Here is an 11,242-nt window from a genome sequence, read left to right as displayed (position 1 = left end):
AAGTCTTAGGATTTTAATCATTTTCCTTCAGGGAAAGATGGAAAAAGAGCATCAAGCTCTGGCTGGTTTGGCCCAGTGGATAGAGCGTTGGCCTGCAGACTGAAGGGTCCCGGGTTTGATTCTGGTCAGGGGCATGTACCTTGGTTGCGGGCACATCCCCAGTGGGACGTGTGCAGGAGGCACAATCGATGTTTCTCTCTCATCGGTGTTTCTAACTCTCTATCCCTCTCCCTTCCTCTTTGTAAAAAAAACAATAAAAATACATTTTTTTTAAAAAGTATCAAAGGCTGCATGGGTGGAGGGGCAACTGAGTAGGTATAAATAGAGATAGATCTACGATGCTTACACAAAGGGTGGTAGGTAGAAGTGCCAGCCTGCCCACATGGAGTTTTTGAGGCTTCATTCTGAGAGCAAGAATGGATTAAAACTGCTTGAACTATATAATCCCCAGAGGAGTGCTAGCTGTTAAGGCAGGTAAGGACCTATTCTGTCACTGTGGTTCTCAGTGGGGGTGTTTTGATAAAGCAACTAGGCATCCAGTTCTTGTTACAGGAAAAGATACGAGCCACTTGTGCTCCTGGTTCCCTCTGGTGTGGTTGGAGGGTTACTTCTTTTCCCAAAAGCAGAGAGTGGGAAGAGATCCCTTTGGGGAACCAAGTTCCATGGTCTGCTTAGCTTAGAACAAGGCAGGCCCTGGCTGCTGTCAAAGTCAGGGACTGAGAGTAGGAGCAAAAGACCATTCTTATTTAGATGAGCTTACTCAGCTTCTCAAACCACTCTTCAGGGAGACTGGCATGAGACATTCTGCTAAGATCAAAGAACAATAACCTTGGATTGGCTTACAAGAAAAATTAAGGTATTTGACTCAACTTTAAATATTTTTAAAATATATTTTTAGTGATTTCAGAGAAAAAGGAAGAGGGAGAGAGAGAGAAACGTTAGTGATGAAACATAATGATCATTGATTGGCTGCTTCTTGCATGCCCCCACCAGGAATAAGCCCATTACCTGGGCATGTGCCGTAATCGAACCATGATCTCCTGGTTTACAGGAAAACAATCACCGAACCACAACGGCTGGGCTACATATTTCTTTAAATGGTGTTTACCGCCATTTGTCTATAGGCAAATGGTGGCCCACACAAAATGAACAAATAGCAAATAGGTTAATGGGAAAAAAACTGAAAACACAGTATTTCTTAGTTCTATAATCCCAGCCCCCAAACTCTCAGGGAAAGTTTTCAAATCTACAGAAAATTTGAAAGAATAGTGCCATAAGCACCAGTGCACCCTTAACTTATATTCAACAATTGCAACCATTTGGCTTTTCGCTTTCCCTCCTCCACTTCTAGATAGATAGATAAAGATATAGAGATATTCCTCTCAACCGTTTTATACTTAGTTACAGATATATTTCATTCCCTAAATACTTACACAGGCAACTCCTAAAAATAAGGGCACTCCTCTAAATAACTAATTAAAATTATGATATCTTCTAGTGGCCTGTTGCAGGAAGATTCCCGCAATAGGGGGGGCTTCCTGCTGTGGTCACTGCCCCACCTGCTTTCCTCCCTTCTCCCTGCCCCACCTGGTTCCCATCCTTCTCCCCGGCCCTGCTTGCTTGCTTCTCTACACTTTGCTCCCTTCTGTAGCGCTGGTCTTCTTTCTATGCTGCCTTCAGTCTTCAACTGGCCGGGTATGCAAATTAACTGCCATATTGGGCGGGCTAATTTGCATACTCGTCCTGATTGACTTGTGCGCATAGCGAAGGTGCAGTCAATTTGCATGTTTCTCTTTTAGTAGGTAAGATTATTGAGGTCACATTTAAGTTTCCCCCAACTTTATCATTTGGATATTGGGTTTCTTTAATTTCTTTTAAAGTAGAACACTCCTCCCATTTTATTTATTTTGTTTTAAACTTGAAATCATATGATAGAGAAGAGAAGCTATTTTATTTTTATTTTTATTGTCCTCACCTGAGAATATTTTCTTTTCTGTTGATTTTTAAAGAGAGTGGGAGGGAGGGGAGAGACAAAGAAAGAGAAACATTGATTACCTCCCGCCCATGACCTCGGATCAGTCTGTTCCATATATTCATGCCTATGGTTCTATTTTGTTTGTCAGTTTATTTTGTTTATTAGATTCTACATATAAGTGAGGTCATATGGTATTTGTCTTTCTCTGTCTGGCTTATTTGCTTAGCATAATAATCTCCAGATCCATCCATGCTGTCACATAAATTAAGGGTTCCTTTCATTGTGTAAATATACCACTTAAAAAAGTAGTAAAATTGACTTTCTGAAAACTCAAGGTGTGTTACCTTGTAGAATGTCCCATTGTGTCATTGTTTCTGTGGTGGTTAACTTGTTCCTCTCCTGTCCAATATAGTAGCCACTAGCCACATGTGGCTATTTAAATTCAAATTGAAATTAGTTAAAATGAAATAAAGTTTAATTTTTGGTAGGCTGATGGTTACTGTATTAGACAGTGCAGAGATACCCTACCAAAAGTTCTGTTGAACAGTGCTGCTGTAAGCCTACATTTCCTGCAAAATGGAAATAATTCTACAGGTTGTATTAGATTCAGGGTAAACATATATTTATTTATTTTTGCAAAGAATGCTTAATAGATGACATTATGTACTTCACATTACATCATCCTAGAGCCACAACAGGTCAGAATGTCTCATTATTAATTATGCTAAGTTTGATGGCTCAGTAAAGTGGTAACTGCCAGATCTCCCTATTACCTATATGAAAAATACATTTTCCTTTTGTAGGTAGCAGCATCTGAAAAATGAACACCAAAAATCTCAAAATGTGGCCCTGGCTGGATGGCTCAGTTGGTTAGAACATTGTCCCAATATACCAAGGCTGTGGGTTCAATTCCTGGTCTGGGCACATACAAGAAACCACCAATGAATGCATAAATAAGTAAACAACAAATTGATGTTTCTCTCTTAAAAACAACAACAGCAACAACAAAACAACCTCAAAATAGTTCTTCCTGATATGTATTATGGCATTCATCATTTCCTCATTTAATTAGGGGTTCATCTTGAACCATGCTAGGTTTTGGTATTTCAAATAATAAGGATCAGTATGTCAATTCTAGTTAAGACATGAGGGGGAAAAAGGAATTAATTACTGAACTTATGAATGGGTTTGGTAGAAACAAAAACTTTCACAACAGCTCCATGGTGAGGGGAGGGGACACAGGTGTGTTTGGTGCCACCTGAAGGGAGCAGCACTACAGAAGTCTGAGTCCTTTCCTTCTCCACACTGACTGGAGACAGTCGGTTTGCAGGAGGTGCCCTCTACTGCTGCCTGTGGTAGAACAGATGAAGTGAAGAGCTGGAGGGCAACAGTGTGGCAGTGATTACTGAGGGCTGGCATCTTGGACCTCAGCTACCCTCTCTCCCCCCATCATACTTTTCAGAAAAGATTTACATTTCCTTCATTTTTTTCACAGTCATGTCTTTCTTCACTTGTCTTTACCACATCTGATCAAGAATCAAGTCTTATTGATTCTTCTTCCATAATGAGAGGAAAAGTAAATCACCTCCAGAACGTGGAATAGGATCGCTCTCTGAAAGGAAACGTGGGCTCCCAGAGGAACAAAATCGGTCCCCTCAAGGTTCTCAATGAAGGGTGAATATCAGTGATCTCCTGAAGAGTAACCCTGCATTCTTCCTCAGCCACCACAAATAGGAAACCATCCATCCTCTAGAGACCAGCCTGATGCTGCCAAAGGATGGAAAGCTGTGTGGCCCCGCCTCCCTGTGGGATCCCTCAGCCCATGAAGAGTCTTCACATTACTTCTCCTTGTAGGACCTGAGCTAGGTTTTGCTAAAGGAACTAGCAGGACTTCCTCTACTTTGAGACAATGAAAATATGGGAGTCAACTTATGATGGATGAGATAACAATCTAAAGGAATAATTTATCCTAAAAGATGCTTTATATTTGAGTGGCCAAAGTGGCTAAGTAAGTCCTGGTCTCAGAAAAATATATCTGAAATTTAGAGAGACTTACATGTACTAAGCCTGGCTGAAAAAAGAACATGTAACTAAAAGTAAATGACTAAATAAAAGTAAATAGCCGGGACTGGTTTGGCTCAGTGGATAGAGTGTCAGCCTGCGGACTGAAAGGTCCCGGGTTCGATTCTGGTCAAGGGCATGTACCTTGGTTGCAGGCACATCCCCTATGGGGGGTGTGCAAGAGGCAGCTGGTCGATGTTTCTCTCTCATTGACGTTTCTAACTCTCTGTCCCTCTCAATTCCTCTCTGTGTAAAATCAATAAAATATATTTTTTAAAAATTAAAAAGAAAAAGTAAATAACTAGCCCTAGCTGGTTTGGCTCAGTGGACAGAGCATCGGCCTGTGGACTGAAGGGTCCTGGGTTCCACACTGGGCAAGGGCACATACCCAGGGTTTCAGGATCAATCCCATTAAGGGGCATGCAGGAGACAGCTGATCAATGATTCTTTCTCTCTCTCTCTCTCTCTCTCTCTCTCTCTCTCTCTCTCTCTCTCTATATATATATATATATATATATATATATATATATATACACACACACACACACACACACACACACATATCCTTCTCCTTTCCTCTCTAAAATAAATAAAAACATATTAAAAAAAGAAAAAAGTAAATGACCAGCCCAAAGTTTAGAAAAGAGTTACCTAAAAGAGCCAAGATCAGGCTTCTCCAGAAAAACAGAATCCTATACAATAAAAGCCTAATGTGCAAATCGACCAAATAGCAGAATGACTGGCAGGATGACCAGTCACTATGACACAAACTGACCACCAGGGGGCAGACACTCAACATAGGAACTGCCCCCACCTGCAGGTCCCAAGCCAGCCAAGGCAATTGCCAGTGGAGGCCCCCTCATTGCTCTGCTGGTTTCCCCACAGATGGGCCCTGATCAACAGCCAGGCCTAGGGACCCAAACCATGCACAAATTTCATGCACCAGACCTCTAGTCTATTATAATAAAACTAGTGGTCTGGTGCATGAAATTTGTGCACTTGGGGTGGGGAGGGGGGCGGTCCCCCATCCTGGCCTGTGCTCTGTCACAGGAAGCCCCATGATCCATCGCCCCAAAGAGACAGGCCCTGCTCTCTCATCCAGGGCTCCTTGATGAATTGCCCCAAAGAGATAGGCTGGAGCCAGGGGAGGCCTGTGGCCCCCCCGGTGCAGGCACAGGCACTCAGAGGCCCCCACCATGGCCCTGCCCCTGTCCTCGCCACTGCAAGTACCCACCCATTTGCACCTGCTGCACACGCAGCCTGCTGATTGAGTCATTACTGTGATGCCTCCCAACCAATTTGCATATTACCCTATTATTAGTATAGATTTATTTTAAGGAATTGGCTCATGTGATTATGGAGCTGGCAAGTCAAAAATTTGTAGGGCAGACTGTAGGCTGGAAACTCACGCGGGCTGCTGTGGTCGCTAGGCAGAATTTCTTCTCTGGGAAGCCACAGGTTTGTTCTTAAACTTTCAACTGATTGGATGAGACCGCCCAGATTATCAAGTGTACTCTCCCTAAAGTCAATCGATTGTAAATGTTAACCACATCTATAGAACATCCTCACTGCATTCGTGTTTGATTAAATGACAAGGTATTGTAAGCTAGCCACATTGACAAACATAAAACTAACCCTTTCACAGGTATTCCAGTTTTCCCCCAGCCCTAAACCTATTTGAAAGAAACTGAATTGGGGATATAAGTTAGGTCACTGGAGAGAAGGGCTACACTGGGCTGGAACAAGGCCTGGTTGCAAACTTTCTCCATAAAACAAGAGCTTTTTAACTTTATTAGGTACCAGACAGATTTGTAAGCACATAGCATATAATAAGTCATTTAATTATCACAGCAAAGCTCTGAAGTAAGCACTGTTATCATCTCCATGTTAGATACAGAAGCGAAATTAGGTGTGGAAAGATCAGGTAACCTGTGCCATGTCACAAATCCTTTACGCTGGAGCCCTGTCATGACAAGCAGTCTGGCTGCAGAATCTGCTGTCCTGAGACCCTCCGATGCCCTGGGTTCAAGCATATTTCCATCCGAGCAACATCATATTAACTGACTCGATTATCCCTGACTCTGGGAAGGATGTGCCCCATACATCAGATGACTGTCCCTGCCACTGGGAACCGCTATCCTCCGCGTACATTGGCATTATAACATAAACGCTGGTCTCTGGCGAGTAGTGCAGGGAGTTGGAGACATAGGAGCTAACAAATGGAGGCCCTGGGCCCACAAAGCTGGGACCAGGCCCTGAGCCGGACGACCTCACCGATGTCCAGCCATCAGTGAGACTCGCCAGTGTGGCCATGGGCATCTTCCTCTGCCACTGCCCCGGGGATTAACTCACCCGTTCATGCTTTACTGTTCTTGTTAAGATTTTATCCACTTGGCAAGAACTCTCATAAAGTCCTGTTATTTCTGAGGTCCACCTCAAGTTCTGTTTTCCCATTATCATTCCGGCTAGAAAAGGTCTCACCTATCATTTAAATCCACACAGCACACTGTTACAACTTATTCAAGGTACTTGTCATGCTCAAGGGTGGGCTTGCATTATCATCACAAGATTGGGAGTTATGTTTGACGCTATGTACAGCAGCAGAGGCTACGGGAGGGCAGCTCGTAGTAAAGCAGGTGTTCTCAACATTTTTAAACTCGGGACTTTTTTACTCTCCGTGATTATTAAGGACTTTTGTTTACTTAAGTTTTATCTGTGATACATCTCATATTAAAAATTAAAACTTAGCCTGGCAGGTGTGGCTAAGTGGGTTGTCCTGGATTGTGAGAGGGATGTCCGACTGTCCTATCTGGATAGGGCCTAAATGGACAGTCGGACATCCCTCGAGGGGTCCCAGATTAAAGAGGGTATAGTCTGGGTTGAGGGACACCCCCACCCCCATGCATGAATTTCGTGCACCAGGCCTCTATTATAATATAAAATGATTATAAAAAATTTAGAAAATACAGATTTCCCCCCACACACACACACATATTGAGGTCATTCTGTGTGTACAATTTGTAGTCTGCATCACTTAATGGCATATCACGAGCATTTCTCCAGGTTATTAGATTTTCTCTGACAACATTGATTTTACTGGCTGTTTAAGGTTTAATTGCATGAATGATTTATTTAATTATATCTCTGTAGAACATTTGACTTGTTTAACATTTTTCTAATCACACACAAAAAAAATGCTACACTAAGCATTTCCCTTGATTAATCTTTGTCCTCGTTTGTGAAGATTGTCCAGTATAGTTTTCTAAAAGGGAAATTAGAGGTGATATGTCTAAGGTTAAGATCCAAGTCTCTGGAGTCAGTTGACTCAGCAGGTGTGTTGACCCCATCAAATTCCTGCATTGGGAAGATTCAAAATGGCGGCAGAGTAGGGGATGCTGCATGGACATGCTCCCAGGAACAAGCTGGAAGTACAACTGAAATATGGAAAGGCTTCCTGAATAATCAACGGAAAACTCACAGGAGAGAACGCTGATACCCAAGGACCGAAGGTGGAGACCACATAGAGACTGGTAGGAGGGGCCGAGGCGCAAAAGGGCTGGCCAGGCACCCACCGACAGCAACTGAAGTCCCAGAGAGAGATCTCAGCTGTGTGTGTAAGGGAAGGCGGGTGTGTGTGTGTGTGTGTGTGTGTGTGTGTGTGTGTGTGCGCGCACCACTGAGAACTCTGGGACCTAATCCGGAAGCTTGACTCCCCAGCAGAAAGCACCAAACTGAGGAGGGTGCCCACATCACAGCTAGCTGTGAAAAGCAGTGGGGTGTTGCCTGCCAGGGAGTGGCAGCTGAAAGTCCAGGCACCCTCTTAAAGGGCCAATGCACAAAACTTCCCTGTGGAGCCACCCACCTTGTGCTCTGGCAGAGGGAGGGTGAAGTGGACTGGAACTGTGAGAACAGAACCCAGGACTGGGGACTGGGGGTGTGGGGGGGGGCGGAAGTGCTCAGAAGGCAGATACCCCAAGTTTCCTGGGCCGAGTCGTTCCCTCACAGAGTGGAGGAAATCTTTCCCACATAGACATCTGCCTTACCTGGGGGGAAGACAGTCAACACAACTTGTTTTCCCTATTGGAAATCACCTTGCCCTTAGGCCACTTAAGAAATTAAAAGTAGCCGAAACTGGTTTGGCTCAGTGGATAGAGCTTCAGCCTGTGGACTGAAAGGTCCTGGGTTCGATTCCGGTCAAGGGCATGTACCTTGGTTATGGGCACATCCCCATTACGGGGTGTGCAAGAGGCAGCTGATTGATGTTTCTTTCTCATTGATGTTTCTAACTCTCTATTCCTCTCTGTAAAAAAATCAATAAAATATATTAAAAAATAAAACAAAAGAAAATCTTACCTTTTTTTTAAAAAAAAAAGAAAGAAATTAAAAGTAACAATTAGTCTCTAGGCAGAATCAACTGTCTCATCTTGTTGAAAATACTCTCACCACTCCTGAGGATGATTGCCTGGGGGCAATTCAAGTTGGAATCTAGTCTGTAGACAAAGGCGATCTCTGGAGGCTTTGAGCCTTTGCCTGATCCAATTAGAAACAGTTTTTAACACTGTCCTGCTCTAGAGATTGAGAGGTGTAGAGGATCTATCTAATACATAGTCACAAACCGAAACAGACACCAAAATGAGGAAACAAAGAAACAACTCCCAAATGAAAGAACTAGTGAATTCTCCAAAATAAGCAATAAATGAAGCAAAGATAAGAAATTTATCTGAAACAGAGTTCAGAGTAATGATGTTAAAAATGCTCACCAGTAGGAAAAAAGATATAGTAACTATGAAAAAAGAACAATCTGAAATAAAGGTATAGGGTAGCTGAATGGATAAAAAAACATGACCCAACTATACGCTGTCTACAAGAGACCTACCTCAAAACAGTTTTGCATACACACAAGATGAGAGTGAAAGGATAGAAATAATTTTTCCATGCAAATGGAAAAGAAAAAAAAGGTGGAGTAGCAATACTCATATCCAACAAAACAGACTTTAAAAGCATCATGCTAAGTGAAATAAACCAGTTGGAAGAAGATAAATATCATATGATCTCACTCATTTGTGGGATATAATGAACAACATAAACTGATGAACAAAAATAGAGCCAGGGGAGGGGAAATATTCTAGAATATAATAGAAATAATTCTGTTATTTGCAGATTTTTAATATTTCCCACAACTGTTTTGCTATCATACTATCATATGTTAGTATAGTTTTGGGAATATTGTTATACTTAAAATCCTTTTATTCTTGAAATATTAATGTTTATTGCATGTATTCTATATATATATAATAAAACCCTAATATGCAAATTGACAGTACGGCAGAATGACTGGTTGCTATGACACCCACTGACCACAGAGCTCAATGCAGGAGCTGCCCCCTAGTGGTCAGTGAGCTCCCACAGGGTGATTGCAGGTCAACCAGAAACCAGGCTGACAGCTGGTGAGTGCAGCGGCTGTGGCAGGAGCCTCTCCTGCCTCTGCAGCAGTGTGAAGGACACCTTGGGGGATGTCCGACTGTGGGCTCATTGTACCAACCAACCTAAGCCCACAGCTGGACATCCCCCAAGGGATCCTGGACTGCAAGAGGGTACAGGCCAGTTTGAGGGACACCCCCCTCCCCAGTGCACGAATGCCATGCACTGAGCCTTTAGTATTATTATAGTTAAGATAATTTTTTCTTGAATAATTGGTGTCTATTGCATATAACAAGATCATACTCAAAATCGTTTTTCTTGAGATATTAATGTTTATTGCATGTAACATTATTATATTTAAGATAGTTTTTCTTAAAATATTAAGGTTCATTGCATGTAACATTATTTAAAATAAATTTTCTTAAAATAAAATAAAAAACTGAAAAAAAAGAAAAGATAAATTCCTCTGTAGGGTGGCAAGTCATTTACCTCTCTAAGGCTTAGTTAGCTCCTTCACCCATAGATAACACTTCCTACCTCACATGGTTTTTGTGAAGATTCAGGGTTCTTGTGAATGTAAAGTGCTTTTCACAGAAACTGACACAAAATAAGGGCTCATATAATCAATCATACACCCATACACATACAACTAGTATTTTTTTCCAGGCTATTGGTTTAGCTCTTTTACTCTGTCTATTCTTGTGCCAACTGCACATTGTAAGCCTTTATTTGGTTATATATGACTTATTTTCATAATTTTCAAAAGGGTTAGAGAGAAAATTTCCTCTCCTTTCTCCTGTTTTTGAATTTTTTTTTTTGCTTTTCTTGTCTGCTCTTTATTACAGATAAACTGTAGAATCATTTTACCAAATAATAAGAGGTTCCATTATAATTGTAATTGAATGTTATAAAGTCTTTCATTATAGTTCCTTCATTATATTTCTTAGAAATTTTTTATAATTTAAAAAAATATATATATCTAACTGACTTTTTACAGAGAGGAAGAGAGAGGGATAGAGAGTTAGAAAGATTGATGGTAGAGAAACATAAATCAGCTGCCTCTTGCATTCCTCCTACTGGGGATGTGCCCACAACCAAAGTACATGCCCTTGACCGGAATCGAACCTGGGACCTTTCAGTCCGCAGGCCGACGCTCTATCCACTGAGCCAAACCGGTTTCAGCAAATTTTTTATAATTTTCTTTCATAGGTTCTTCACATTTTTTCGGTAAGGTTAAAGATAAGTTGTTTTTTTTAATGTTGGTAACATTTTTTAATATGTATTTTTTATTGATTTCATAGATGAAAGGAGAGAGAGAAAGAGATAAAAACATCAATGATGAGAGAGAATTATTTTTTTAAATATTTTTATTGACTTCAGAGGGGAAGGGAGAGGGAGAGAGAGAGAAACATCAATGAAGAGAGAGAATCATTGATTGGTTTCCTCCTGTACACCCCACACTGAGAATTGAGCCTGCATCCTGGACACATGCCCTGACCGGGAACTGAACCATGACCTCCTGGTTCATAGGTCGATGCTCAACCACTGAGCCACATGGCCGAGCGAGAGAGAATTATTGAATATCTGCCTCCTATACACCTTCTACTGGGGATTAAGCCCACACCTGGCATATGCCCTTGAATGGAATCAAACCTGGGACCTTTCAGTCTGCAGGCTGACGCTCTATCCATTGAGCCAAACCAGCTAGGGCATAATAAAGTTTTTTATGGTATTGTTATTGTAACCACTGTGAATGGAGTAAATACTAATATTACTATATGTAGG

The sequence above is a fragment of the Pipistrellus kuhlii genome, unplaced genomic scaffold (genome assembly GCF_014108245.1).
Source record: "Pipistrellus kuhlii isolate mPipKuh1 unplaced genomic scaffold, mPipKuh1.p scaffold_m20_p_1, whole genome shotgun sequence".
NCBI lineage: Eukaryota > Metazoa > Chordata > Mammalia > Chiroptera > Vespertilionidae > Pipistrellus > Pipistrellus kuhlii.
Note: the sequence above shows the minus strand (reverse complement) of the source record.